The following is a 27571-nucleotide window of genomic DNA, read 5'->3' on the forward strand; positions in this document are numbered from 1 at the left end:
TTCTACTGATCTGGAAAGACACAACTCAGTCACGGCAAGCTGTGGTTCACATCACCTTTCCAGAATTTCTTCAGCAACAACTTTAAAAACAATTTATCTGTTGTCAGATACTTCCCTAAACTAGAGCACTGCATTACAGTAAACCATATATTATGATAATATTATTCCTCTGAATAATTCGTTTCCTATTTCACAAAATACAAGTATTTCAAATCAGGAAAAAACAAATCATTATATCATTCATCAGTTGCTACTTATATGTCACTATTTATCTAAAGATTCTATTGACAACATCAAATAAATTTTATTTGGATTTCAGCAGCCATATAATAATGGATTAATATTTTTTAAGTTTTCTTTTCAATACATTTCCTACTGCTTCAGTAAGTGTACATACTAATGTTTAAAATGTGAATAACAGATGAATTTAGCATTTTCAATATGTATTTAGGTATCTATGCATGCTAAACTCACTAACACAAAACATTTGCAACAATTGTAAGTATTATTGTAAGTAAATCTAACATGTCTTACAGACAGTGAATTTTTCAAATAAGAACAGGATGTAGATGCACTTAGGATTGACGCATCTTCCAAAGCTAAGATATTAAAAAAAAAAAAAAAACAAAAAAGCCATAAAATAATATACATGAACTAGGAATAGTAGCATTTGAGTTTGACGGGCCATTGTTCAGTTCTAATGAAATTTTACTATAGATGTCATTTTACTATCTCATCATAACAAGTGCTAAAAGTTTATTGCTTTTTTACTAAAGCCATGTGTTACAAAAAGGTGAAATTCTAGCTTTAGAAAAATACTTATCAATTGAAAAAGTGTTCTTTTTGTTAAGATATCCTATGACATGCTATTGTATCAAAAGCCAGGAGGTTATTACAGTAGACAGACCAGAGGGTAATGGTGCGTAATGTGAATGTTCTCAGTGTCTAGTAGCAAACTGTAATGAGAGCCAGAACTTTGCTTTCAGCTGAGATTCCTAGAATTTCTGGTACAATAGCATCTTCCTTAAAATAAGCTACAGTGCATAATGTAAAAGCAGAAAGAGATGCTTCCAGCTTCTTCACTCCTGAAAGAGTTCAGGTTTGAAAGCACCATTTTGCTATGTGCAGAGAGACACTAACAAGCATAGCACCTATTGAGACACCACCCTCAGTAAGGAAGGAAGGGAACATCCTTCATCTTTACTTTCTTTGCAACCACTTTATGAGTAGAAAAAGGCAGAAGAAAAGGAGTTGAAAGCTGAAGCTAGGACAGAGGATGTATAATTACAGCCCACAAAGATAATCTCCCATTTTTCAGTTGTGAACTGAATCAAGACTAGTGATTCAGGATGTAGAAATGCATGTCAAATCTGAAGAAAAATTACACAATAAAATACTTGCTAGTAGCTATCGAATACTTTATCTAAAAAGCTTTACACATACTCAGGGGAAATAATAAATGGATATAGGCTTAAAACAAAGTGAGACCGTCACACACACACAAAAAAAAAAAAAAAAAAAAAAAAAAGAAAAAAAAACAATCAGAGAATCAGACTCACAAAGTGTTAGGGATTGGAAGGGACCTCAAAAGATCACTTAGTCCAATCCCCCTGCCAGAGCAGGAACACCTAGATAAAGTTACACAGGAAGGTATCCAGGTGGGTTTTGAATGTCTCTAGAGTAAATAAAAGTCCACTCAATAATAAATCATTGAAGACCAGTGTGTAACTGCTATTTATTTTTAGTAATAATGATTTTAAACCAGTGAAACATATGAAGCATAACACTTTCTGGTAGTGCAATTTTAGTTCTAAAATATTTATCAGAAATACATGTCTAACAGTTAGTAGCAATAGACTAGATCAGCTTGTTATCATTCTCAGTTTCAAAGGTCTACTCAAATTTTTTACAATTTATTAATCATTAAAAGAAAGACATGAAATCCTGCTGCGTTCAAGAAATGAAACTTTCAGGTGTGAGGTTTAAAGTACTAGGAAAGACCAAGTGGCTTCCTTAACCAAAACTACATTTGATGCCAAAAACCTTCAACTTTTACAAATTATTTTTCAAACAAGACAGCACATTTGTATTCAGAACTACATTGCTCACTTTACTTATACAAATGCTTTTGAAATGTTACTGTGTGTATTTGTATGCATACATCTTCATTACTGTTGTCTCTATACAAAATGGATGAGGAAGTCCTCGATTCTTCACAGGTATTCAAAGTTACTTAATGTATTACATTTGTGGAAAAAAAAAAAAAAAACAACAAACATCTACTAGTTTTAACATGATCTTTATAGACATACTCCTTTCCTGCTAGCTTATAAAGTGTTAATAAAGCCGTGCATGCAAACACATCATAAAGCACAATTAGCCTGGCCTTATATCTTGTCCTGATTTTTGCTAGGATAGAGCTGATTTTCTTCCTAGTAGCTGGTATAGTGCTGTGTTTTGCATTTAGAATGAGAATAATGTCAAAAACACACTGAAGTTTTAGTTGTCTCTAAGTAGTCAAGGACTTTTCAGCTTCTCATTCTGTGCCAGGTGCATAAGAAGCTGGGAGGGGACTTAGCCAAGACAGCTGACCCAGACTGGCCAAAGGGATATTCCATACTATATGGCATCATGTTCAGCGTATAAAGCTGCGGGAAGAAGAAGGGGGGAACTTTCAGAGTGATGGCATTTGTCTTCCCAAGTAACCATGATACGTGATTGAGCCCGACTTTCCTGTAGATGGCTGAATACCTGCCTGCCCATGGGAAGCAGTGAATCAATTCCTTGTTTTGCTTTGCTTCTATGTGTGGCTTTTGCTTTTCTTATTAAAGTGGCTTTATCTCAACCCACAAGTTTTCTCACTTTAACTCTTCTGATTCTCTCTCCCACCCAGTGGGCAGTGGAGGAGAAGGCAGGGTGTGGTGGGCAGTGAACGAGTGGCTGTGTGATGCTTAGTTGCCAGCTGCGGTTAAACAACAACAAAGCAGAAAAATGGTGTTCCTTGCTTAGATTCCACACTTCAACAATTAACTCACCTCAGCTGTGCAACCAGATCAACACAGGGGTTGCTAAGAAAAGCTTTGTTTAATATATTTTCTGCAGACAACAATAGTGAGACACCGGATGAGAACTCCATTCTGTTACCTGCTGTCAAGCAACCTGAACAAGTTTATATGCCACTTTCCATTCAGTCGTCTATTGCTTCAGCTCTTTTGCAAGACAAAACAACTTTGTCAAGTTGCATACCAACCCTACCACTAAATACACATTCTGTCTTGTCTTTTGTGATTAGTTATTTAAAAATATTACCAGTTAAAGTTATCCAGACTCAACTGTGCCTGCTTCAAACAAACCATTATTTCACATTCTTTTCAATTTTTTGTATTTCTTATTAAGCATCAGGAACATAATTGCTGCACCAGAAACTGGAATGACACCAGGGACATGTCTACCACGGCCTTCACACACACACACACAAAATCCTAAAACCTTTCCAGGAAACAATATTAAATATGCAAATAAAATAAAGTAATAGCTTTGAAAATGTTTATGGAAAAGTATTTCAAGCAGTTTCTACGTAATACAGTAACACTATTCTGAGAGGTAAAATATGACCACAGTCTTGAAGATTTGCTGTGGATCTTTCAGTGTATATCAATTTAAATCTTCAAGGTATACACACCCTCAGCAGGCACCGAAGTCAACTAATTAAATCAAGAGGTCAGAGAGTCCACAATATATATGTAAAAAGACTTGGCTTATTCATCATCACAGAAAGGAGACTCAGAAGGCTGCCTATACATAGGCATGCTTTTGGTTTGGCTAATTGGTAACTTCTGTTGCTGTTGTTGTTCTAATTAGATGTGCAATAACACTTTTCCTATACACTAGTCTATACACTAACGTTGATGTAGTTTTTCTCATTTTAAGACTAGATTTCCTCCACCGAAATACGGTAACTTCTTAATTGTTTCAATTAAGCTCAAAATCCCTTCTGTTTCAACACTACAGCAGTATGCCACTACTATCACATTGAACCATCTTTGTAAAATTAAAGTTTAAGTATTTTAGAGGAAGCACTACAGTATGTGTGATTTACTAACATATGAGGAAAGGCTGCCATAAGAGGAAAGATTGAGAGAACTGGACTTGTTCAGTCTTGATAAAAGAGTTAAATGGGACCTCAACACCATGTTCCAGCATTTAAAGGGTGTCTACAAGGAGATGGATACTCCCTTTTTGAAAGGGGTCATATGGAAGAGACAAGGGGCAAAGAGTGCAAGCTACTCGTAAGGAGATTCCGATTGGACACGAGAGGCAAATTTTTTGTTATAAGAACAATCAGCCCAGGGAAGTGGTGGATTCCCCAACATTGAACACTTTTAAGATTCGGATGGACAGGGTGATTGACCATCTTGTCTAGACTGCACTTTTGCCAAGAAAGGTTGGACCAGATGATCCTTGTGGTCCCTTCCAATCTCCTGCTTTCTTCTCTACTATACTACCTGAGAGACCTCATTTCTCCTTGTACAGTAAACCAGATAATTCTTAAATGGTAGATTACTTTGCACTACCTTGATACTATAGGAAAAATAGCAGCAGCAATTTCTCTGAGGACTGCTAGACTAGAAAGCATGCTTCCCCTTCCATTTTTTGTGCCTAACTTGTTTTAAGCTCACTGCTTTTTGTTTAGATATTAGCCTGAAGACGACATGTCTGCTTGTTGAGAAATGTGGTAAGGGAGGATAGGCAAGAAAGATTCTAATTACGTGAGACTTCAAAGACTGAATGTCATGTTTTGATTACGCAAAAGTTGAGTGGCAATAACAGTCCACCCACTTTTTTCCAAAGTCTTTCTAGCTCATTTCAAATACCATCACTTCATCCAAAACTCTGAACCATGAAATTAAATTCCCTGCACATAGTTAGCACTCTTCTATCAGCAGTTCTTCACAACATAGGTGAACATTATTTTAAGATTACACTTGCTCCTTGATTCAGGTTGGAATGGAAATAAGTAACACTTCAGTGAATGAGAATTGAAGAAAAATGAGACACTTGCAATGAAGATGTTCCCCTTTTCCATGGCCTCATCCCCCAAACATGAGAAGCTGATTTCAAATATACTGAGAGTTTTAAATGCTCAGACTAACAGCATTTGTAACCATTCCCAGATTTGCCACTGGTTTATGTCTGTCTTTAAAATATGCCCTGCTCAGTATCTTAAAAGCAAAAACCAGACTTTGTAGACTGATTCCAGACAATGCCTAATGTTTATTCTGGGGAAAGAAGAAGACAGCATATAACAGAATCTGTGGCACTTGTGCAGGTTCTGTTGAATATCTCCCTGAAAAGTTTATAAATGCATTATACACTCCTTCACTCTAGAAAACATCACAGAGGATCAAGAGAATAGTCTAAAGTATTTCCATAAAAGCCTGGGGTTGCAAGTTGGCATCTTGTCTTTATTCCCCAAAACTGAGTCTCAATTGTCATTATTCTTTCTTCTGTCTGAGAAGATAAATTATAATCCCATGTTTGTATTACAGGGAAAGTATAAGCATTTAAGTTATAGAAACAACAGAAAACAGGAAAATGTAACAAAATTTGCTCAGTAGCATTACCAAAGCTCCTTGCACCTTACTGCCAAACCACAGTATTTTGCCCTTTAATGACTTCTTCTTCAATTTAAATGGCTTTATGAAGAACCCATTAACCTATCCATGCTACAGGAAGGTAATACTTCCCACATGGTGCCACCAAGGGAACTGAAGCAGTTCAAGTAATTCACCCCAAGTTACATCAGAAGTTTAACAGAACTGAGATGAGAGGAAGACAGATCCAACTCCTGATCTTCTCAAAGTTTTAATTCTCCAAGAAAACTTAAACACTCGGTCTACAGAGTGATCACTTCCCACCTGTTTTTATAATGGCAATTCTAGAACACGAGAGAACTACAACAGAGATAGAGAGTGAACAATGGATAATAACTTGCTTTTGGAATTTAATAAATGTGAGCAGGGAGAAAGTAATAATGAAATTCAGACAATAACCTTGCTACCCATACTGGCTAGAAGTACCGTATCGTTGTTAGTAAGTGTATCTGGTAAGAATCTCAACCTTAGTGCATCCACAATTATATGACTAGATTAGTTGCCATATTTGCAACCTGTTCTTAAGCATTTAAATTAGTATCTAAATATTCAGTGTTCTACAGAGCTGCAAAACTATAGTGTAAGTGGCTACAATAAATTGAAGTGCATTAAAAAGCACCATGGATTAAAAAAATAGTCAAGTGCTTGCCACAGGTTTCAAGAACAGATCACTGATTACTGACTACTTTGAGAACCACTTGGCTTACATTATACAGCATTTTTAATTCTCTGATTAGATCAACTTGAAGGAAAAATATTGAAAATAGCAGGATATTGAGTGCCACTGGAGAGATTGATCTGAAGTCGGAAAGCCTTTTCTTTAGAAAATGGACTTAAATTACACAGCTGATCTACAGGTTCTATCTCTAGATTTCTTATGACTCCATGTAGCTTTATTTGTCTAAAAACTAGGTAAATACAGTTAGGCTAGCATTATGGTATATAAGGTCAAGTTAGAAAGAATCTAGGTTTAATTTTCTCAGCTAAGCTGTTTTTAATATATTCTAGATGAGAATATCACAGAGTTAGACAAGATCACATGAATAGAGAGTTAAGATGATGCAAAGAAATGCAGAATGGGATAGAGAACGCACAATATATAAACCATAACACCATCCATATGCTGAAGGTTTTGTAAGACCAAGCACATTTTTTGTTAAGCAATTCAATACTTTTAATGTAACGTTAAAAATGAAACCAGGAAGCTGGGTTTTTCCCACTAAACCATGATAATATTTTGTAATACATAGAAAATTTAATTTAGTCTGTCCTTACATTCAACTCAGGAAGCTGTTGATTTGTTCCTGTTGTGGTTTTCCTAATAGATATCAGATGAAATTTATGGATAGGAATTGATTTTGCAGACTTAGTACCCATCTCCCTGCTGACTGGATTTGAGGTTTATATAGCAACATCAGCCCATTTCCAAAGTGTAGAATTCAGGCTGACAGTTTAGCTTTAGAAATATCATACAGAGTACTTGTCAACAGCTGTCTACAAGTATGTGATTTTCTGCTATGAAGTCTGTAATCTAAAGAATTTGTGTTGCCTCTGAAAGGTTACACTGTGGTGGTCAGTCAGTGTAACATTAAACTTATCTGTTCTTACCTCCTCTATATTTAATACTGTGGATTGAATTTTTATACAGGCTTTCTCTTTTTCAAAGCAAACATATTAGTGTTATTTCCTCTCTATTTCTTTCCTGAAAAGCAATAACAAAAGCCAGAATACAAAAGGCTCATAATATAAATTTTAACATGAAAAGAATTGCTTAGCACATTGCACGGATAGAATTTCACAAAGAAAATAAAAATTACTTGCTTTGGGAATAGCTCATTATGAGAGCATACACACCTTTGCTGTATGTGTTTATTGGTGCATGTGTGAAACAAAGATCCATCTGAAGGATAGGAAGGGAGGAGAAGCTTAACAATGTTAATTCTTGGTTAACCTTCACACTTCACCATACCAAAGTTCTTCAATAACATAATATCTTTGGACTATCCAGTACCTGAGCTAGGAACTGATAACTTAATCTATAGTTGCATCCTGCATTTCCACAGCAAACACTTAACTGGAAATTGCTTTTTCTTATCTAACTCAGTTATAAAGCATGCAAGTGGAATGCATTTCCTACATGTACTGCATAATAAGAAACCAAACTTCTATAAACTATTGATTTTTCGCAATATTAATTTCATGTACCTAAAGAGGCTAGAACTGTATATGTATATATATAAAATGATACTCAAAAGTGGCACTTCTATGTACAAGCTTCATTAATTTCTTATTTTAACATTGCTTAATCAATAATTTGGATTCCTATACCTTGATTTTTCTAATGCAACAATATCCCTTTTACTCCTGAATCTACCTGCCTACACTGAGATTTTAATTATCTTGGAGAACATGCATAGGAAAAATGAAAGGGAAAATTAAAGTGAAGTAAAAGCATTAAAGTGTCAATGTCTATTTTATAACTGGCTGCAAGTATAGTCAAGATGGTTACAGAAAGGACACCGTATTTGGATGAAGAATTTATTAGTAACAAAGACAAAAGATGCACTTCTGGGATTCAGAAACATATCCAAGTTTCTTTTACCAGGGATATTTAATAAGGTAAGATGTGTAGGGAGAATTAAAGTTATATTAAATGAGTTGATAGTTTTAGGAAAAGTAGGGACAAAATTTGAGACATTCAACCCTTCAGATATTAAAGAGGAAAAGTCAACTTATGTATAGATTTGAAATAATTGATCCCGGTTAACAATTGCATCCTTTGAAAAGCCCAACAACTTGTTTGTTTTTCAAATGTTATCAGTTGGTCTAATTAAGACATTGGTGTTTCTGCAAGCCATGCCCCATCCTGAGACCACAACAGTTAAAATGACACTACTCAATCCTTAGAGATACACATTTTCTTATTAGAATTTGTCACTGTTGGGGAAGGTGTGATGAGTCCAGTCTTAGTCCTGGAGGTCTCTGCTTTCTTGGTGATGCTTAAGTCCCTCGAACCAAGACATATGCAGTAGATAAAGAATAGCTTTCTCATTTTGAGAGGCCCAGCTACTCAAAGAAAACTTGGAATGATTTTTTGGGGATGTGAATTGTTTTAAGCGATGTCTCATGTCTCACTGAAAACCCTGTATTCCTAGAATGCACTGACATAATTGGTGTTTTTCTGCATTGATTTAGGCCCAGGTTTGCTAAGGAGAGGGTTTAAAACCCACTCTTGCTCTAATGAACATCAACTAGCATATTTTCTGCTGCCTTGTTGGGGGTGGCAAATTGAACTTCCAAGGCTTGGTAGGGGCTTAAATGGCACAGACAGTCATGCTCTCTGTTCTCAGTCTCCACTGTCTGCACCAAAACCATGCAGCATAGTCAGGCTTTGCACTGGACTTACATGAAATCTTTGATCACTCCTGCTATAATTAATTTGGTAAATAATTAATATTTGGCATTTTTAAAATTAGTACTATAATGGAGGAGACATATCACCATTTCTCTGCACATCTGACTCCATAATTAGCTGTCCGCATTTTTAATTCCCTGTAATTAATTGCGTTGTCTGTTTATGAGCTTAACTTACCTCATTAATAATTTTTATATTAAAAGTTTTCTACATTGCTCCTCTGCATCATTACTTCATCATTCAATCAGTTTCAGATACTCTTGATCAATTCCAAAATAATTCTTTCCCTGAGGACTTGATTACTGTACTACTGCCAACTACTAACTTGTTTCATTCCTGCCATTACCTTAATTTTATTATATTTTCATCCTTGGAACACATTAATTTTCCCATAATTTAGGCCTTCCAGATTCTTGTATTATTCAATAATGCTGTTCCTGTTGATGCCATCATATCACACCCTGTCACAGAGGCATGCTAGAATGACTTCAAGCAAGAGTAAAGTTAAACCAACTTTAATTTGAAACTAAAAGCAAATGACAGAAACCAATGCAAGTAGGATGGGAGGGTGGTAATCCAAAGATCAATCAGCACTTCAAGAACATTTAACAAACTGCAGGTTCAATATATCAGTTGGAGTATTATTATCCTATGACCACACAAGAATGATGATCCACAACATGCACACATTCAAAGAGAAGCCTCTCTCAAGGGTGCCCAGAATAAATAATCAGATGCTCCAGGGCTGGCAAGCCCAAGGATTTATCCAGAAGAAATAATCAGTCACCAAGAGGGAGGGTATGGGCTCTCAATCCCAGGAAGTCTCCTTAGACAGCATCCTTGATCTAAGGGGAGGGCTCTGATCACAGTCCCACTGTTCCAAGAAGATCACTCAAAAGTAGGCTTTGGCAGAAGCCCTATTTTATAGCCAGGTTGGATCTGGCTGTGGTCATTACAACATGGTTCACAAGCTTCTCTGGATCTGGAGCACCTCATTGGTTGATGACACTGTCTGTTGACCAGGGTCCCGCCCCTCCTGCTCCCCAAGCTGGGGTGTGAGAGACTTGACAGTCAGCATCAACCAGGGTGCATACCTGGGGACAGTCACAGTGGAGCACAAAAGGTACTAAAGAGCCATCAGCTGCCCTGTTGGAAACTCTGGACCTTTTCAGGGTATACACAACTGCTACACACCCACAAAATTTGCTTCTATTAATCTCACTGCAGATGTGTTCCTCCACAAGATGGTCCTCAGACTACCCCAGCTAACAGATATTTCTTCTCTACATTTCTGAACAAGCTCTTTTCCCTCCTGAATGACCTGTTCCTCAGTGAAACACTGGCAGTTTGTAAATCTGTTTTTTTTTTTTTAATTTATTTTATCTTTTTAAACAAGCTTCCCTACAACTGCATGGGTTTTGACAAGGTTCTATAAACACAAAATCATTAAAAGATCACATCTTATCTCCTTTCTACAGCACGCATATTCCCACAAGTTTTGTAGGCTCTCTGTCCCTGCCCTTGAGTTTTTATGTTGAAGCTATCCCCAAAGTTTATTACAGAACCATAGAATATCTGGAGTTTGAAGTGACCCACAAGGATCATTGAGTCCAACTCCTGTCCCTGCATAGGACAACTTGCTCAATTTAATCATCAACTGATATTATGGTAAGGACATTCTAAAAAAATATTTTAGGTATAACATTTTATAGATGTATTTTATTAAATTATTCATTTAAGTTTGCTTTCAATTGCTTGTACTCCCTTGGGAACTGATCTTCAAAAATGTTTGGAAAACTGAAAGTGTTCATGAAGTCATTTAGACAGCAGATTGGTATAAAAATTACACAATGTGATGAATCTAAGAGTTCTGTGAATGTGGCACTCTGATGTTTAGATGCTAATTGGCATTTCAATGCTAACCTCCTGGTTAGTTTGATTTAGTAATAAAATATTCTTTTTTATTTCAGTTTTTCCTCTTAAAAATTGTCTTTTGAAGTAAAGTGACATTCCACACACACACACACACACACAAAATCTCCTAATAGCCAAGACCTTCTGCTGTATATGTTCCTTTTCCATAAAAGAGGATATGATCCACCAAAGGAGCACTGAAACTTATGTTGCAGTCACTTGAAAGAATGGTAGAAACACTGACAGAGAAAAATTGCTAAGACATTGCCTGTGTATGCCCAAATAATTATGTATTGAATACTATGACAAAGTGAGTTTGCTGTTCGAAGTGTGATCTGTTTAGGTATTCGTGTTCTGCTTTTCTGAAGAAAAAAGAAAAAAGCACTGTGAATTTAGCAATTTGTGGTTGCACAGCAATGAACACTTAAACATGGAAGAGTAAATCCAAATAGTACGGTCTCACTGTGAGGTTATGATTGAGCTTGCAAATCTAGCCTCTTTAAGTGAGACAATAAACAGATTGGTATGACAATGGCAGGACTTATCTAAGTTAATCTAATAAAACAAAATAAAGTTATTTCATATATTACCTGCCACATTCTTGTATTTCATCTACTAAGGACACAGCTTTAGCAATTATTAGAAAACAAGGCTTTTTTAATATGTATATATATGTATGTATATATATATTGCACATCAACAAGACTAGGAAAAGCTCTGAGAGGAAAAACTTATAACAGAAAACTTTTGTTGTTGTAAATAGAATAAAGGCAAATGATATCTGTATGCAGCCCACTTACCCTGCAGACCTTCACTGAGGTGTACTTAATTTAAGTCTAGTCAACCTTGCTTCTAAATTGTGTGGAGAATGGCGTTTCCAGAATCACGAGGAAATGAAAAACAACACACAATATTGAAAGCCTTTAAAAAATTCTGACTTGCTTTGCTAAAAGCATCTGCCCTCGCCTGGGGTACAGTGAACTGTCTCATTTTGGAAATTTTTATGTCTGACACTTAAAAGACATAATTTATGCCAAGGAAGGATTCAAATTTGACTGAAAAGATACCTACCAAGATACTGCAGCTGCTGCCCCATATAAGATACAGAATGCTGTTTCAGAAAAGATTAAGCTACTCCTCTACTCTGCTAACTCTTGTGCTGATTACTAGGGGCAAATTCTCATTGTTGCAATTTGCTTGGGAAAATTATTTTATTTTGAAGACACTCTAAATAAGCTTCTCTCTCAGTACATATGAACCAGTGAATGAAGCACAGAAGTTTTTACTTGATTTGTAAACTCTAACCAAACTCTCAAACACTGTTTATGTGTATGGCATTGGGATAAATATATAAGAAGTCTTATGCTTATTTGAGCTGACCTAGTTTACTTACTTATGGAAGAGATTTTCATGCAAACACAAAAAGAAAAATAGTAATAAATAAGTGTTTAACATTATTGGTAAAACTATACATAGTTGAAAGCACGCATTTTGGGAGGGAACTCAGTTCCTCCGGTTATGAGTTTCCTTCATATTGCTGAAAAAGTTCCTTAACTACACTGTTCTTCAGCTACCTTCTCTAAAAGGCAGCTAATACCATTTCCCCTTCTCTGGCTTTCTTCCCTATGTCTTGTCTGGTTTACCTACACTTTACCTTCCATGTTTTCTTAATGATTAGTACACAAGTTATGGCAGGACTTGAACTGTGATCATCTAAAGATCACCTTTCTCTTCTAGATAAACCACAATCAGAACTCTAGCTCTCTAGCTCTCTGTAAACTCTTCATTGCCATGGCACTTTTTTATTAATAGAATAACATTTTAACTGTTTTTGTTTGCTATTTTTATGGTAAACATTCTTCAAATCTTCTGTATAAACACTGCTTACACTTTAAAGTGAAAACTGCTAGAAGACTTTGAGACTATTCTCCATTATGTTAGGCAGCCATATAGATATGTGAAAAATACTACCATTTTCATTTGCCATCAGAGATGCTACTTTTAGTCTCTTCAGTCAAATAAATCTAATAATGAACTGCATGTGTGGAAATAAAGCAAACTCACTACTTTTAATTCCAGTTTATTAGTGGTATTCCAACAATGCCAGAATCTCTTCATCAGCAGCATTCAATAGATTCTAAACCTCAAATAAGAAAGCTAAATTAAAGAAAATATATTCTTTTATTATACACAGAAAATATAGTGCATAGTCTGCTAATGAAGGAACAAGGTTGTTTAAGAAAATACTTTTATTCTTCAAAAAAATTTCAGTTTTCAGTTTTCTAAATGTGAGATAGCTATTAAGCAATTTCTTTCTGTGCTTGAAAAATATTTTATTTTTAATAAAACACTCTGATCTGTGGTGCAAGTCAAAAATCCACAGCTACCAAGTCTAGATATCCATGTAGTGACAGTAAAAGAACTTTTGGTCTTGTAAATAGCAAGACTTCTCCAACCAGATCAGGCATAACTAGGTCTTTTAGTGAAAAGACCTGTGAATTTTCATACTTTAAGTTGTTACAGTGTGTTTCTTTGATTTTTAAAATACAAAGGTATAAACAAGTTATTTGGCTTTGGAATGAGTTCAAATGATTCTTTTTCTTAAGAGGTTAAAAAGATTCTTGTTCACTGCTTTCTTCAGCTAATAAAGAGTTCATACTTACAGATCAATTTAGTGATGGCTACAGAAAACATCACTAGAGCTATTATAAAGTCATTAATAATAAAATTATACCTTTATTGTCCTCATGACTATTTCTCAAAACATTTCAACATTTTCCATGGAATACCCTGTACTGTTAAGCAATTTCATCATATTTCAATAGCAAAAAACACAAACCCTAAAATCAGTTCTGCAGACAGAAAAATCAAATCTCAGCAACAATTAAATCCACATTGGGAGACAGGAAATGAATTAGTATGTCCAATATCCTGAAAAATTTGCTTGAAGTGGTGTATCAAATAAAGCTTTTCTGTTCATGGTAAAATTGCATCTGTGACAGTTTCTCTTAGAACTAATTTCTAGTCAAAACAGTTATCTTTGGTGGTATCCATAAGCCATTCTAAAAATGTTGCTCAGAAGTCTCCCATTATAAAACATGTGACTTTGAATCATAGCCATGACTTTGAATCATAGCCAGTATTGCACATCTGACTACATTACTCATATTTTGTTACAGTAAAAAGGCAAAACAATCCCCAAGAAGGATTCAGTCACACTATCATAAAAGAAAATACTTCCACTAATAGAGGGACAAAAGCAAGAAGAGACAAAAAAAAAAAAATTGTCCAGACTTACCACTTGAAAATTCTTCAAAACAAAAGCCTTTAGTCTAGGTTTGAAATGTTCAGCCCTTTCCCTCACCAACAAGTGTGGTTTCATTAAAGTTTAAAATAATTGCCAAAATATGAGGGGATATGGGCAGTGTGAGGTTTGAGTTTGTTTTGATTTGTTTGTTTGTTTTTCTTTTAAATAACTCTGTGCTGGTTCAACTTGTGTTGGGAGTCTTGCTCAGAAAGCAATTTAAGTTGTATTATGTATTTGCTCTTAAAAAGTTATTGTAGTATGCAAGATGTACACAACAGATATTTTCTCACTGGAGGCCTATGTTGGCAGGGACATCAACAGTATCCGCTATCAACTGAACCATAGTGAAAAACAACTCTAAGAAACAGTGGATTTAGAGCAGGAAGAGACTGCATGGACTTTTGCCAAATAAAGGGTTGAACCCATCCCCATTCAGCTTAATGCAGCTGAAGAGTGAGACACTTGAAATGTATCTTTTGAAAACACTCTCTGTGTTCAGTGTCTACTCAGGAAAATAAAATCACAGCTTGGATTTTTACTTCAGTGTTGTGCTCATGACCTGCCATGTCACAGCTACACACACCTCTGCTATAGAAAGCAAAACAGATGCTTAGAAAAAAACAACCACTAGACAAATAACTTTACAAACTTTCGGTGTTAACATTACCAAGAGCTATTGAATTCACTGTTATCTTTCATTTGAACACCTCTATGTGGAAAGCAGGGAAGATATTCTCATTCTAAGAACATAAGTATGAGAATGATAAGACGGGGGCAATGGGTGCAAACTGGAACATAGAAGGTTCCACTTAAATATGAGAAGAAACTTCTTCTCAGTAACGGTAACAGAACACTGGAACAGGTTGCCCAGGGGGGTTGTGGAGCCTCCTTCTCTGGAGACATTCAAAGCCTGCCTGGAGACCTCATCTAGGTGTTCCTGCTCCAGCAGCGGGATTGGACTAGATGATCTTTTGAGGTCCCTTCCAATCCCTGACATTCTGTGATTCTGTGAAAGCACTCAAGGTTAAACATTAAGCAAGCTAGGTCCCAAACCCTGCAGAGAAAGATTGTTCTGAAACTTACACACATTATTCTTTGCAAGACAGATTTATTTTCTCCCTACTTTTTACAGAGCATGAGTACTTCTACATGTCAATACAGATAGTTTGCCCTTCCTCCACTTCCCAGGGAGTAGGACTGAAATGCAAATAAACTATACTGGTATTTAATTCAAGTATGAAATTAAGTGGAAAAAGCAGGCAGGATAAAGTGAAGTGCAACAAATTTGTTACAATAATTAAGTGTTTTCTGTATGTTAAGTTTTGAAATAATACTTTTTTGAGAAGTGGCAAATCTTTCCCCTGGATGGAGAAAGAGGGAGAGCTTAGCATTTTTATCTTCAGAGTGCTCAGTAAGGAACTTACATTCTAAATAAATCTAAAATTTAATGTGGCAGGCAATCTGCCTTCGGTTTTGTGGTTTCCTTTGAGTCCTCTATAGCAAATTTCTAAGCAGCTGCAGTGTGCTACAACTCAAGGAAAGGAAAATTATCCATCAAGACTGATGTCTTTCAGACCACTGAATTCCTTGGTCTCATCAGTACAACTTACATTAAACAAACAGTATATTTTCTTTTACAGGAGATGATTATGGTTTAAGCATTCTCTGTTAAGAAGCTTGCAATATTAGCTGCCTGACAGCCAGAAACCTCTGTTGATTAGCAGCAAGTGGGATTGGGGACGGGGGTGGGAAGGAACACACAAAATTTTAGGATTTATGCTGCTACAAAAAAAGGGTTTTACTAAAACCACATCTGGACTCAACATGTGTCACGTTTGCCTTTTTACTACATTCCTAGTTTTATTGAAAGACTTAAAACATAGTCTTCCCAAATTTAATCTCGATGTGAGCCAAGATTCCTGGATTTTAAGTGCATTTCTTCTTCCAAGAAAGTTTCAAAACCTGCAGTTATCTTAATATCTACATTGCAGGCCTATCTGAAGGAATAAAGCAATCTTTTTCTTTGCCCATTCACTTCATCCAGCAGCCAGTGTACGTTGGAAATTTGGCTGGTGATTCTGTAGGTGGTCCTTCCTCTCCATGTCATTACAAAGGTAGTAACAGTGTTTCACAACTTGTATGCTCTAATATTGCCAGAGATACAGAATTACTCTCTTTCTAGGCTTGACACAGAACAAACTTTCTGCCCTCTTACATATTTCTCCTCCTCCCTACCCCACTTCCCAGATTCTGCTATTTTCTGGACATTTGATTTATCAGATAAAGACCCAAGTCAGCCCTGGATCATACTCCCTGTTTAGCGGCTTATAGAACAACACAGAGTTGCCAATTCATATCTTTGTCCTGCAAAATTGTATAAAGGCTTCAGGTTTGACAAAGTATTTTAAGCTCTGAGGCAAATAACGAGGAAATATAAGACTTCTTGTCACCCTATGTGAGGTTCAGTCTTGCATACAGTTTAGATTGATCAGCATAATCAATACAGAAGACAAGGTGGTAACTCACAATGCTCCAAGTGTTATCAGTACCTTAGGCAGTGAGCAATAGTGTTGTGTAACACTTATTTTGTATATTCTATTATTATTATTATTATTGTTATTTTCTCTTCCTTTGTTGTCCTATTAAACTATGAATGAGAGTCTGAAAGAGAGTCTGCATAGTCCTGATTGCTGGCTGGGGTTAAACCACACCTGCAAAAGTAGTATCCTATTTGTTTCCTGTCAGTGCAAACGCTTTACAATTAGACCTTCACTGAAGTTTGTTGTATCAGGACTGAAAGAGGTTTGATCTAGGTCAAAACTTTGAGAATTTATCTGAACTTAATTCAGCTTTCCCAGGAGTACCACAGGGATGGTAAATTTCATCAAAACAAAGTCCAGTTGTCCTTCTCTCTAGCTAAAAAGATTTGAAAACAAACACTGAAAACAGTCAACTTCACATCAAGTTCTGGTAGAAGAGCTGAGTTCCACCTGAAACAAGGAAGGAAAGAGGCAAATAAAACATGCGGAGAAAGCCACCATTTGAATTTGTATTGCAAGATTTTTATCCATATATATTGGTGACTTGTATTATTCCTGCTTAATCTTACATGGACAAAAAAAAAAAATAATAAAAGATCATGATGTTCTAACATTTTTAAATTCATAGATTTATATAGATGAGCTTTTTTGTTGTTTGAAGTAAATTGGTTCAAAGTCTCTCAAAGCATCATTGGCCCTGAAGACACCACCACTGCCTTCCCTTCTGCTGTGCCAGCATAGTCATAGGGAATATTGTTATTGTAGCAACTCTTCTGTGGATACATTAGTTTAGACAGTCTTCCACACATGATTTTTATCCCAATAACAATAAACTTAAAAGTTCACCACTGCTTGAACTTGGAGCACTATTTCAAGAGAAAAGAGTATATATTTTATGCTCTACTATATTAAAACAACACTGGTTACAAGTCATATCAATCTTGCTGAGCCACAAAAAAAACCCTATATTTTATTAATTACTGTAATTTGTAGTTCAGTATGTACAAATGCTTATTCTCCTCTTGTACTCCTCAATATGGACATGGACCAAGTAATATGCTGTTTTAGGTTTTATTCATACTGTAGAGGTATTTAGAAACTTCAGAAAAAAATCTAGATTCAAATTATAGTTAATTCTTATCATTCCAAGTAATAGCTTATTTAAAAGATTTATGGAAAACAAACAAACAAACAGACAGACAAACAAACAAACAAAACAAACCACAAAAATACATCAGAGGTTAGAGTCCAGGCTAAATGTCCAGCATTTTGTGAATGGACCAATAACTCCAAATTAAATAATGAACTGTTTCTATAGTCAAATGAGACTAGAATAAAAAAGTTATACTGAAGTTGTCAAACTTAAAGTAATATAATGTTTTTGGTGAACAGTAAGGCAGTAGAGCAGTTTCCAAAGGTTGCTTCAACTGCATATGTTAGCCTCCTGACTGCCAGCAAGTAATAAATTATTTGGGTATCCGTATACTCTTTTGTATCAATATTAATCTACTTAAGAAAGCTTGAACTGAATCTCACTTTATATCTGAGGTCCAATTTCTTATATTAAGAGAAATATTTAAAAGAAACATGTTCTAGACAAGACCAGAAAGAGTATCATATTATATAACCTCTTAAAAGGAAAAGAAATACACCTTCTCTTTTACCTTTATGGTACTACCAAGAGAGCGCCTGATTTCATTTAAAGTTTATACTTCAAGGTTTAGTAGCACATCTAATTATGGTCTTTTTCTGTTTAGCTGGCTTGGATTTTTTAAAATTATTATTTTGTAGGTGACAACTCCTTTGCAAAATTCTATTTGAAAAACCTCCAGTTAACCTCAGGTTTATAATCAAAGAAACAGATAAAATTTCCAAATTTGTCTGTTCATCAAAAACCAGTTCAAAAAGTGACATTGATGATTTTATCTGTTTTTTAAATGAGGAACATTATAGAAAAGGAAGATGCTTCTTTATTACCTTTAATTACTGTTTTGTTTCTCTCTCATTCTACCATGCCTTCCTTTCCCAAAATTAGGGAAGTCAATTCTCTGGAAGTATGCCTATTTTTCATTATACACAAAAAGTTAAACCATACTTCAGAAACAGCTACAGTAGCTGCCAGGGAAAAATCACATCATATGCATTTAAAACTCAGGTGTTAGTCCCCAAAGTGAACCCAAGACACTGACCATATCATCATATAAACCTGAGCATGAACTTTGGAAGTGGCAAGCATATAAAGCTTCTTTCTCCACCTTCAAACATTCATCCAGTATGCATTTGCTGTAAATGTCAGAAAAATACCATGGTATATATATCCATCTAAAAAAGGCCTTCTTCCATCCAACACTCCAAGTGTTCACTAACATTAGAATTAACAGGAAGAAAACATCCAAGCCCACAGCAGATATAGATTAGTTATTTCCTCACAACTTAACATCCTATCTTGATAATTTTAACTTAACAATTAGATTGATAATATAAATTTATTGTCATTTGTTAAAGCACTCTGCGATATTTACATGGAAAATTAGTAATATTTTACACTTGCAACTGTAATGTTTAAAGAACAGAGAAATAACTCATTGATACAGTGCCATAATTTTGTATTTTATTCAGAGAAGTCATTAAAACATCCTTGACAATCTCTCAATAATTACTAGAAGATAACCTGTGGCTGGGATTGCTGGGGATACATGGGGATACATCAATAAGCTTTCCTTGTCCCATGGCTTGATTAAGTAAATAGCTGCATTAAAACATTTTAGAGATCTGATATGTTTTGGGTTTTGTTTTGTTTTGTTTTGTTTTGTTTTTCTGTACAATTCATGCATCCAAGTGTTTTTTTTTTTCCTACTTTAAAGCTGACCATAACTGTCCTTAAAGTATGTGATAGGCTCAAGTATTAAGAGACCAGTTTACAGAGTCCCACATACATTCAGAAATTATAATACACTGTATGGATGGTTAATTTCCTTGCCGTGAAACACAAGGATGCAATTAACAACACAAATTTATTGAATTTAAAATACCTGTTACTGACAAACTCACATGAACTGTTGGAGGTTCTGAAACCATTTGAGAGCAACATAGAGGAAATTGCTTTAAAGAGCTTCAGAGAGGAAAACAGAGATTGGATTGGAAAGCAGCAAACCAAAAAACCTCACAAAAAGTATCAGAAAAAAAACCACAAATGAACCAACGCTTGAAGAGTTTAGCACAGTATTAAGCACACTACAGCATGATGTATCGTAAGGGCATTTTCTGTAACTTTTCAAACACAAAGCAGCTTTATGTTTGCTTTCCATTTCTCCTGGATTAGCATCTCTATATTAATGAAATACTTCTTGTGTTTTTTAGATGCACATCAAAGAATCTCCAAATGTTAGTTTAATGTGTTTGGAGACAACAAACTCAAATGTGTTGGAAAAAGTGTCCAGTAAAGTGTCAGACATAGAATACTAGGCATCAGAAACTGCAAAGGTGTTTGCGGTCTTTAAAACCATTAATTTAAATCCAACCAATTTCTACATGCATGGAAATTAAGCAGTTTCAATTAGAATACTACATTTGTAAAATCAGAAAAGTCTTGTTGAATTATTGTACAAATTAAAGTATTGCAATAACATATTTCACCTTTCTTTGAAGTCTCAGAGAACCTAAGCATTTTAAAAACAAGTAAACATATCTGGCCCGATTTCTGCCTAAAAACACTGAAACAACCAACTCCTGAAGAGGACTAGTATGGGTTAGCATACTCTGCTTTCCTACAAAGCAAACATTTGCTGTTGTACCACAGGACAAATTAACCTAGACACACAGCAGTAAAGGATTTCATGGACTACGAGCAACCGCTCCACCAGAGTAAACCATATAATCATAGACCATATGATCTTTTTCATAACTTTAATCAACTGTTATCTTAAATATCAGGACTTTCCTGCACTGTACAGATTCACACAACCTACCTCCAACAGCAGGCCCTTTAAATATCTTAGAAACAATTGCTTGCCTAACTTTGTTAGTCACTGGGTTACACTGTCTTCATAAAATATTGCATTGATGTTTAATGAGTTTCCCACCCTGTTACTCTAGTTTTCTGAGGATTCCTTTTCTACAGAAGACCTATTGCCCCAAGCATTAGCTGACCATGCCACACTTTGTTTTCCTTCTGACATGACCTCCTCCAATCTCCGAACTACTATTTGCAGCCATCATTGCACTTATTACAGCTCAGCTGGCCACACCACAGACAAGATGGTATGACTTATGTACAGTTGACAACACCGCCTCTATTTCATCTGATACCTAAATTTGTTTTGCTCTTCCTGTGGCTGCATTGCAACTTATTTTGGGTTCACCTATCACACTCAGGTCTGTCTTAATTTCAGAGCATAATCTCCAAATAAAAAACAGAAATGCAAGGATTAGATTTTTAAGTTCATGTCCTTGCCTTTCATAGTATTAATCACCACTAAACTTCTGTTAGAGTCCTGTAGTTCACCTGAGACACATTATACACAACAAATACCATAACCACGCACCTGTTTTTCCCTGTGAAGAAAATAAAGTAGTAAATCCCAGAAGGGATCCTTTAAATTCTATCAGCAACTTCATGCTTACAATTTCTTTCTTCAACAAAGTTTTGGTAACATCAGAGTGAATCCACTTCATAACTATCAGCTTTTCTATTAAACCTTTTCCATCCTTTATGACACCTCATGAAACATTATTCACATCAATTGACTAGTACTTGCTTTACTTCCCACCCGCCTCTCCACCCCCAGTTATGTTGGCACAGGCTGTAGCAAATAAACCGATATAAAAGTTGGAAGTTATTTTTCGTTTATCTTAAAAACTTTCCCAGATCTAGGGTCATTGCATTCCCTTAAACAATAACATCCCATTATAACAATAAAGCTTATCAGTGTTAAATTTCGTTGCAAAGTCGAAAAAGAAAATATCACTAACGAAATAATTCTGGACATTCTGGAAAACCACAGTGAGTATCCTATTTCTACAGCTTTAGAAAACCATTTGGCATTACTTGTTTAATGACAATTCTAAGTTTATTTTACCTGGAAATTTTGATGTCTTAGGCTCATAGATAGACTGTCTCCTGAGATTTCCTTCACTGCTCTTCTGAAAATATTCTGAATTCAAGTATTAGTCTCTTGAGATTTTAATATGTGAGCAGCTGGTTAAAACTAGTGGGCATTAAAAAAGCTGCCATCCATGAAGCGTATCACTCTTTTGCTATTTAAAACAAAAATGAATAGAAATTACTTATAAGGCAGACAGTTATTTACATAGCTAAAGAGTTTTGTGGTGTTAGCTAATACTTACAAAGAGTTCTATCTTTCTTATGATCTTTGCTTTATGACAACCATGGTGTGCCAATTTCTTTGTTGTTCTGTAGACTTCAGCAACACCCTGAGATCTGGCTTGCTGCAGTGCATATGAGGTACGGAAACTAAGAACTGGTAATGTCTGGTTCTGTTTCCTGCTGACAAACAAGCTCCTGCAGTTGTGCATGAAACAGATACAGCTGATGAAGCTATTTATAAACAGCTATTTTCCACAAAGATAAAAAAATATCCCACTCCATTCAATGGTGGGATCTCTCAGAGTTTGTAAAGGTTGGAAAAAATCTGTATTGCACATACCCCAAAGTAGCAAGATCAATAAGTAATGAAATAGTACAGAGGCACATTAGTATTATAGGGGTTATTAAACGTTTCTACACATGCGAAAACTGGGGAGATAGAAGAAATGAAGTTTTAGAAAGTCTACATCATCCAGAAAAAAAGTTATTGTCAGATAGGACTATTGATGTCATCCTGAAAATATCCACCAGATATCCTTTTTATAGTCACTTATTTTTGGTTATTGCTTAGTCCGGAAATGAAAGTGCTAGGCATGACAGAGAGGCAATACTTTCATGGTATCATCCACTGCATACAAGTTGCTTAGTGTCAGGTATTTCTTTAGTGTTCTCTCTTCACAATATTTCTAATTAGTGTTAATGAGCCCCAGATGGCCTATTACAAGTACCATCCAGGTAGGAGGACTGTGGATACTGCCTCAAAAGGAAGTTAAGTTTCGATTAATTGTTAGAGGCCTTTCTATCCATAAGGATACAACACCTCTGTCATTCAAATTATTTTCCTGAGTCATTCTGGACTATCAGTTTTTAAGGAGTAATCAGAAAAGAAGAACCACCAATGAGATACTATTTTACCATTTTCTGGAAGACGGTAAGAGATGAGAGGAGAAAGCATTTGACTGCACACCTTCTGCATAAACCAGTCAGCCATGCCATGATTAAGACCCTGTCTTACGTTCCATGTAATGTCAACAAAACAGGCCCAGCAAACCGGATTAAGGTAAATTCAACTTTTTCCCAGTGAGAAACTGAACTTTGTCTACACCAGGAAAACATCACTCAGTCATCCAGTTGTCCTGGTGTTGAGGATTTTTGCTTTTGTCAGTAAAAAAAAAAAATTAAGACAAACATTTTCTGAGGGAGACTTTTGGCATTCCAAATTTGTCAGCCTTAGCAAAGGAGGGTTGGATCCCTTAGTAGCCTCTTAATCCTGCAACTTTCTGACCACTCTTAGGTCTGTGTCGTGTTAAAAAACTCACTAAAACTATTGAAGGATATTACTTCACATCTGCTTAATTTTAAAACCCTCAAAGAGCTACAGGTCTAATTTGTTAAGGAAATAAAGAGACAGAAAAGACCCCTTCACTTTTTGGACCCTAGAAGTACAGCTCTGCAGTTTTGTAAAAACTTCCATAGTTGTGCTAGGCACTGTTATGAAAATGCTTTGCAAGCTGTCAGACTCCACATATTGGGAAAGCTGAGCATGTTTCTATTCTTCCCCTTATTTATGCAGCTGTGGTAATTAAAGCACAATTAAAGAAAAGGAGATTTGTCTCCTCCATTCCCTCAAAGTTAAGGACTAGTTATTACTGTAAAAATGCTTTGCTAACTGTAATAAAACTCTGATGTTCCATAATTTGTTTTCCAGAGCAGAAAATTTTCTAAAAAGTCTGAAATTTGTATTTTTTCACTTGTTTATAAGAGCTCATTCATAACAGCTATTCTAGACCTGAGGGAATGTCTCTTGATAAGTTTCTTTAGAATGTAAATGCAACAAAAAATGTAAGTGATATTTTCTGACACACTAATACATGTTGTCTTTTCAATTACATGCAGCTAGAGAGCCTTGCAGCTCAGCCATCAGGCACCCAAGAAAACCGTAGTTCATATAAAGTTCATGCTCCCTAAGCCCTCAGAAGCCTCAAACTACAAGCACATTAAAACAAAACCGACTCAGCCAACACAGAAATGCAGCCTGAATATGACATTACATAGGACTAACAGCTACAGAGCAGTAACATTTCTTTCTGAGCATCGTCTCTAGACAGTGATGAATAGAAATCAATTGTTAATTTCTGCCAGATTTCACATACACACACTCCTAGAAAACACAACTTTTTTAACACATCAGCAGGACTCCATTTAGCTCAATAAATTTTATGAATTTATTCAATCAACCATGACATCTCAGTGATCTCCCTATATCAAACTCCTCTTTTAGCAATACTATCTGACTTCGATCTCCTACTCCAGATAGTGTTCAGTCACATCGTTGCAGCATGGCCATGTAGCATTTAAGACTTAAACAATCATTTACTACATTAAAAAAAAAAACCAAACAGATATTTTGAAGGGAATAATGTTCCTCTCCTCAAAAAGAGTTATAACTTCTGACAAAAAACCCATTTGCCTGAACTTTATATATTTTGTTTTCCACATCTCTAGACAGATAGACAGTCTTGTTATATACTACATAGTCTTTTTCAGACCATTGCTACTTCATGATGAAGGTTTATTCCAAACCTCAGGCTAGAATGCTGCATAAGAGCTCAGATTTTTTTTTTGCTACCAAGAAATCTAGCAGTTAGCACAAGATAAGTCTGCCCAGAGAAGGGATTTTGCAAGTAGTTACACACATCACTAACTTATATGTTCAGTGCTTCATGGAACTGTATTTATCATAAAGTTTCATTTCTCATAAAGATCTTTCAACAGGCTTGGAACAGAGTTGTATATAAATCAGATGTCCTACCCAACTGCAATTAGTTCAGCCAAAATATTAATCCCATACATTTTCTACCTCACATGCAACCTTTCCCAAATCACATCTTGTTGCAGAAAGAGAGTCCAAACATCTGTGATAGCATATATAGCTCAATGCAATAGTCTGCTTGATGAACCATAGTGCATGCTTTTCTAAGTAGGTTTGGCAAGTACTTCCGAACTTTTAGCAGTCACTATCTGGGCTGCTCAACTACGTCACATCCCAGAGGCTGTTCAGTAGGAATCAGAGACATCTTTAATATGAATAAACATTTATGTATTCTGAAATTCCTTGATTTTTTATTAAACACTGTGACTATTCTAACTTCTTGTGACAACGTAGCTTATTTCAAGAAACTGATTCAATCATAAATACAGCCAGTTTTGTTTAGTTAACTGCAGGTTTTATTTTCAACAAAACAGATGGGTACATTTAAACCATTATTTCCTAGATCTCAGAGGTGTGGGGAGAGAACACATGCTGAAACAAAGCATATTTTTTTCAGGAATAATGTTTCTTTTTTCATTCTAGAGATGATCTAAAACTAGGAGGTTAAAATTATCAAAATTTCAAAACAATGCATCACTATTGCTATAACACACACTGGTCATGCTGCTTAGACTAAGTTTGGAATGAAAATATAACAGAAAACAAAAACACAAACCCCACAAACCCCACTGAACAATAAAAGTTTTTATTTGACTCTTATAAGATTTTGTCAACTTGCATCTTTTCATGCAATAATTTAATGTCATTTTAATGGATGCAATCAAAATTAACCTACTATGCAAATGAATAGTTAGAAGCATATTAATGTCAGAGACCAAAAGGAATGAAACAGGTATTCTGGAAAGAAATAGTGTGCAAACACGATACAAACTCATTGATTCTTTGCATGACAGTTAATGAACAACAATCTACATTGTAGGCAAGGCATACACAGAGTAAAGAAAATTCATTTTAAGATTCAGAAAAAAATGCATAATTTTCCCAAAAGTTCCTGTAGTTAGTTAATAACTGCCTGGTCAGCCAATCTCATGCTATAATTACCTCTAGTTAAATTCATTTCATCGTTATTTCCTTGACAGTCAATTTCATAATTTCTTATTTCAAAACTGAAATGGTACATACCTGACTGCCCAGTCATTATAAAAAAAAAAAAAAAAAAAAAAAAAAAGCCATTGTTTAAAACATTGAGTGAACCAGAAGTCATGAATTAGCAAAAAGCTTTAACTCTCCTAAAAATTAATTTCAGTACTACCTGAATACCAAATTCATCATGTGAAAAATAACATTAAAAAATAATTTATGTAGTTTCCAATTTTCTGACAGAAGTTTCTAAATTAGATGTATCAAAAGGATCAATCACAAACATCTGTCTTTATACACTTTTCAGAAAGAAGAAATTTAGAAAGAGTAATGAAAAATTATTTTAAAAAATATATAAGAAAAATGCTTGTTGAGGATTTGTTTTGCCAAACTGAACATTTCCTGCTATGAAGCTTTTTCAAGTCATTACATTTGTAGACAGAATCTTATAGATTCAGAGTGCAAGTTGTCTGGGGCACCACTGAAGTAGCCAGAGCACACACTCCCGGATCTGCTTCTGCTGTTATAACTGCTGAAGACAGAAGGTCCTCTAACATGCTAGAATGAAATTTAGTCACTTCTAGTCAGTGTAAAAATAACAAAAGGCAAAATATTTAAAGTCTCCTTTTAATGGCAATATGTCAGGGATTTTCAGAGGAAAAGTCTGTATGCTTTGTTTCAAATAAATCTCTGGAAAACCAAGAAATCTACACCAGTTGTCCTCTTCCATATAATATCTGATGCAAGATTATTAGGCTATTGTTGCAAGATGCTGTCAAGTTTGTCTAATGATCTCTTTTTGACAGTGAAGAAAGATTAGCTTTTACTGGTATATTTTTTAGCCTGGCAGCTTTTCTCATTTTCATTAGGAACAAGCATGTAATAGTGTTTGATATGCTGCTAGTAGCAAGCTGTTCCAATTGAGAAACTCGGTTGTCCCACATCAGAATAATCAATTTCCAACTTGAGACTGCCACTGCCCTCTTCCAGAAGGACCTTGTTATGGTCAAAGTGCCTCTTCTGCTGGTTTTCTGGATAATAGATCCTTGGTTATGGGACTTGACTAAAAGGAAATATAGGGTCCACAAGTCATTGTATCTCAAAATGGATGAGCACTTCTTCAGGAAATAAAAACATGTTCTGATTCAGGCTTTTCTTTTCTTTTTTTTTTTTCCCCTTCTCCTTGAAGCGATGCTCTCTCTAACAACAGGTACAGCATTGACCAGCTCACTGACAAATAAAAGAAAAAAAAGGAAGGAAGAGGTTCAGTCAGCTGTTTGGTTGGTAGGAAGTGGTAACATAGGTAGTGGAAATTCAGTCCAGTTGTACAACCTTGTGGATAGTCATTGGTTTTATTTCTATAGATGAATAAATGTTTGTTTCAGCACAGAAAAGGAAAGGAGCATAAGCTTGTGTTAACATTATTAAGTAGAGACCTTAAGTGTTACTGCACAAAACTGAGATTCATAGATATAACTGATATAAAGTATTAATTAAAAAAT

The 27571-nt window shown here is 35.4% G+C and overlaps 1 long non-coding RNA gene across 1 annotated transcript in view; it reads right to left on the reverse strand.

Moving 5' to 3' along the window:
- The window catches only part of LOC135578561 (uncharacterized), a 34805-nt gene extending 12722 nt beyond the window's left edge, over positions 1 to 22083 (reverse strand). The window contains exon 1 of the long non-coding RNA XR_010470342.1: positions 21909 to 22083. This is a non-coding gene — a long non-coding RNA (uncharacterized LOC135578561). The remainder of the gene's footprint in view (positions 1 to 21908) is intronic.
- Between the last annotated feature and the right edge of the window lie 5488 nt (positions 22084 to 27571).

This window comes from Columba livia, chromosome 2 (genome assembly GCF_036013475.1).
Source record: "Columba livia isolate bColLiv1 breed racing homer chromosome 2, bColLiv1.pat.W.v2, whole genome shotgun sequence".
Classification (NCBI taxonomy): Eukaryota; Metazoa; Chordata; class Aves; order Columbiformes; family Columbidae; genus Columba; species Columba livia.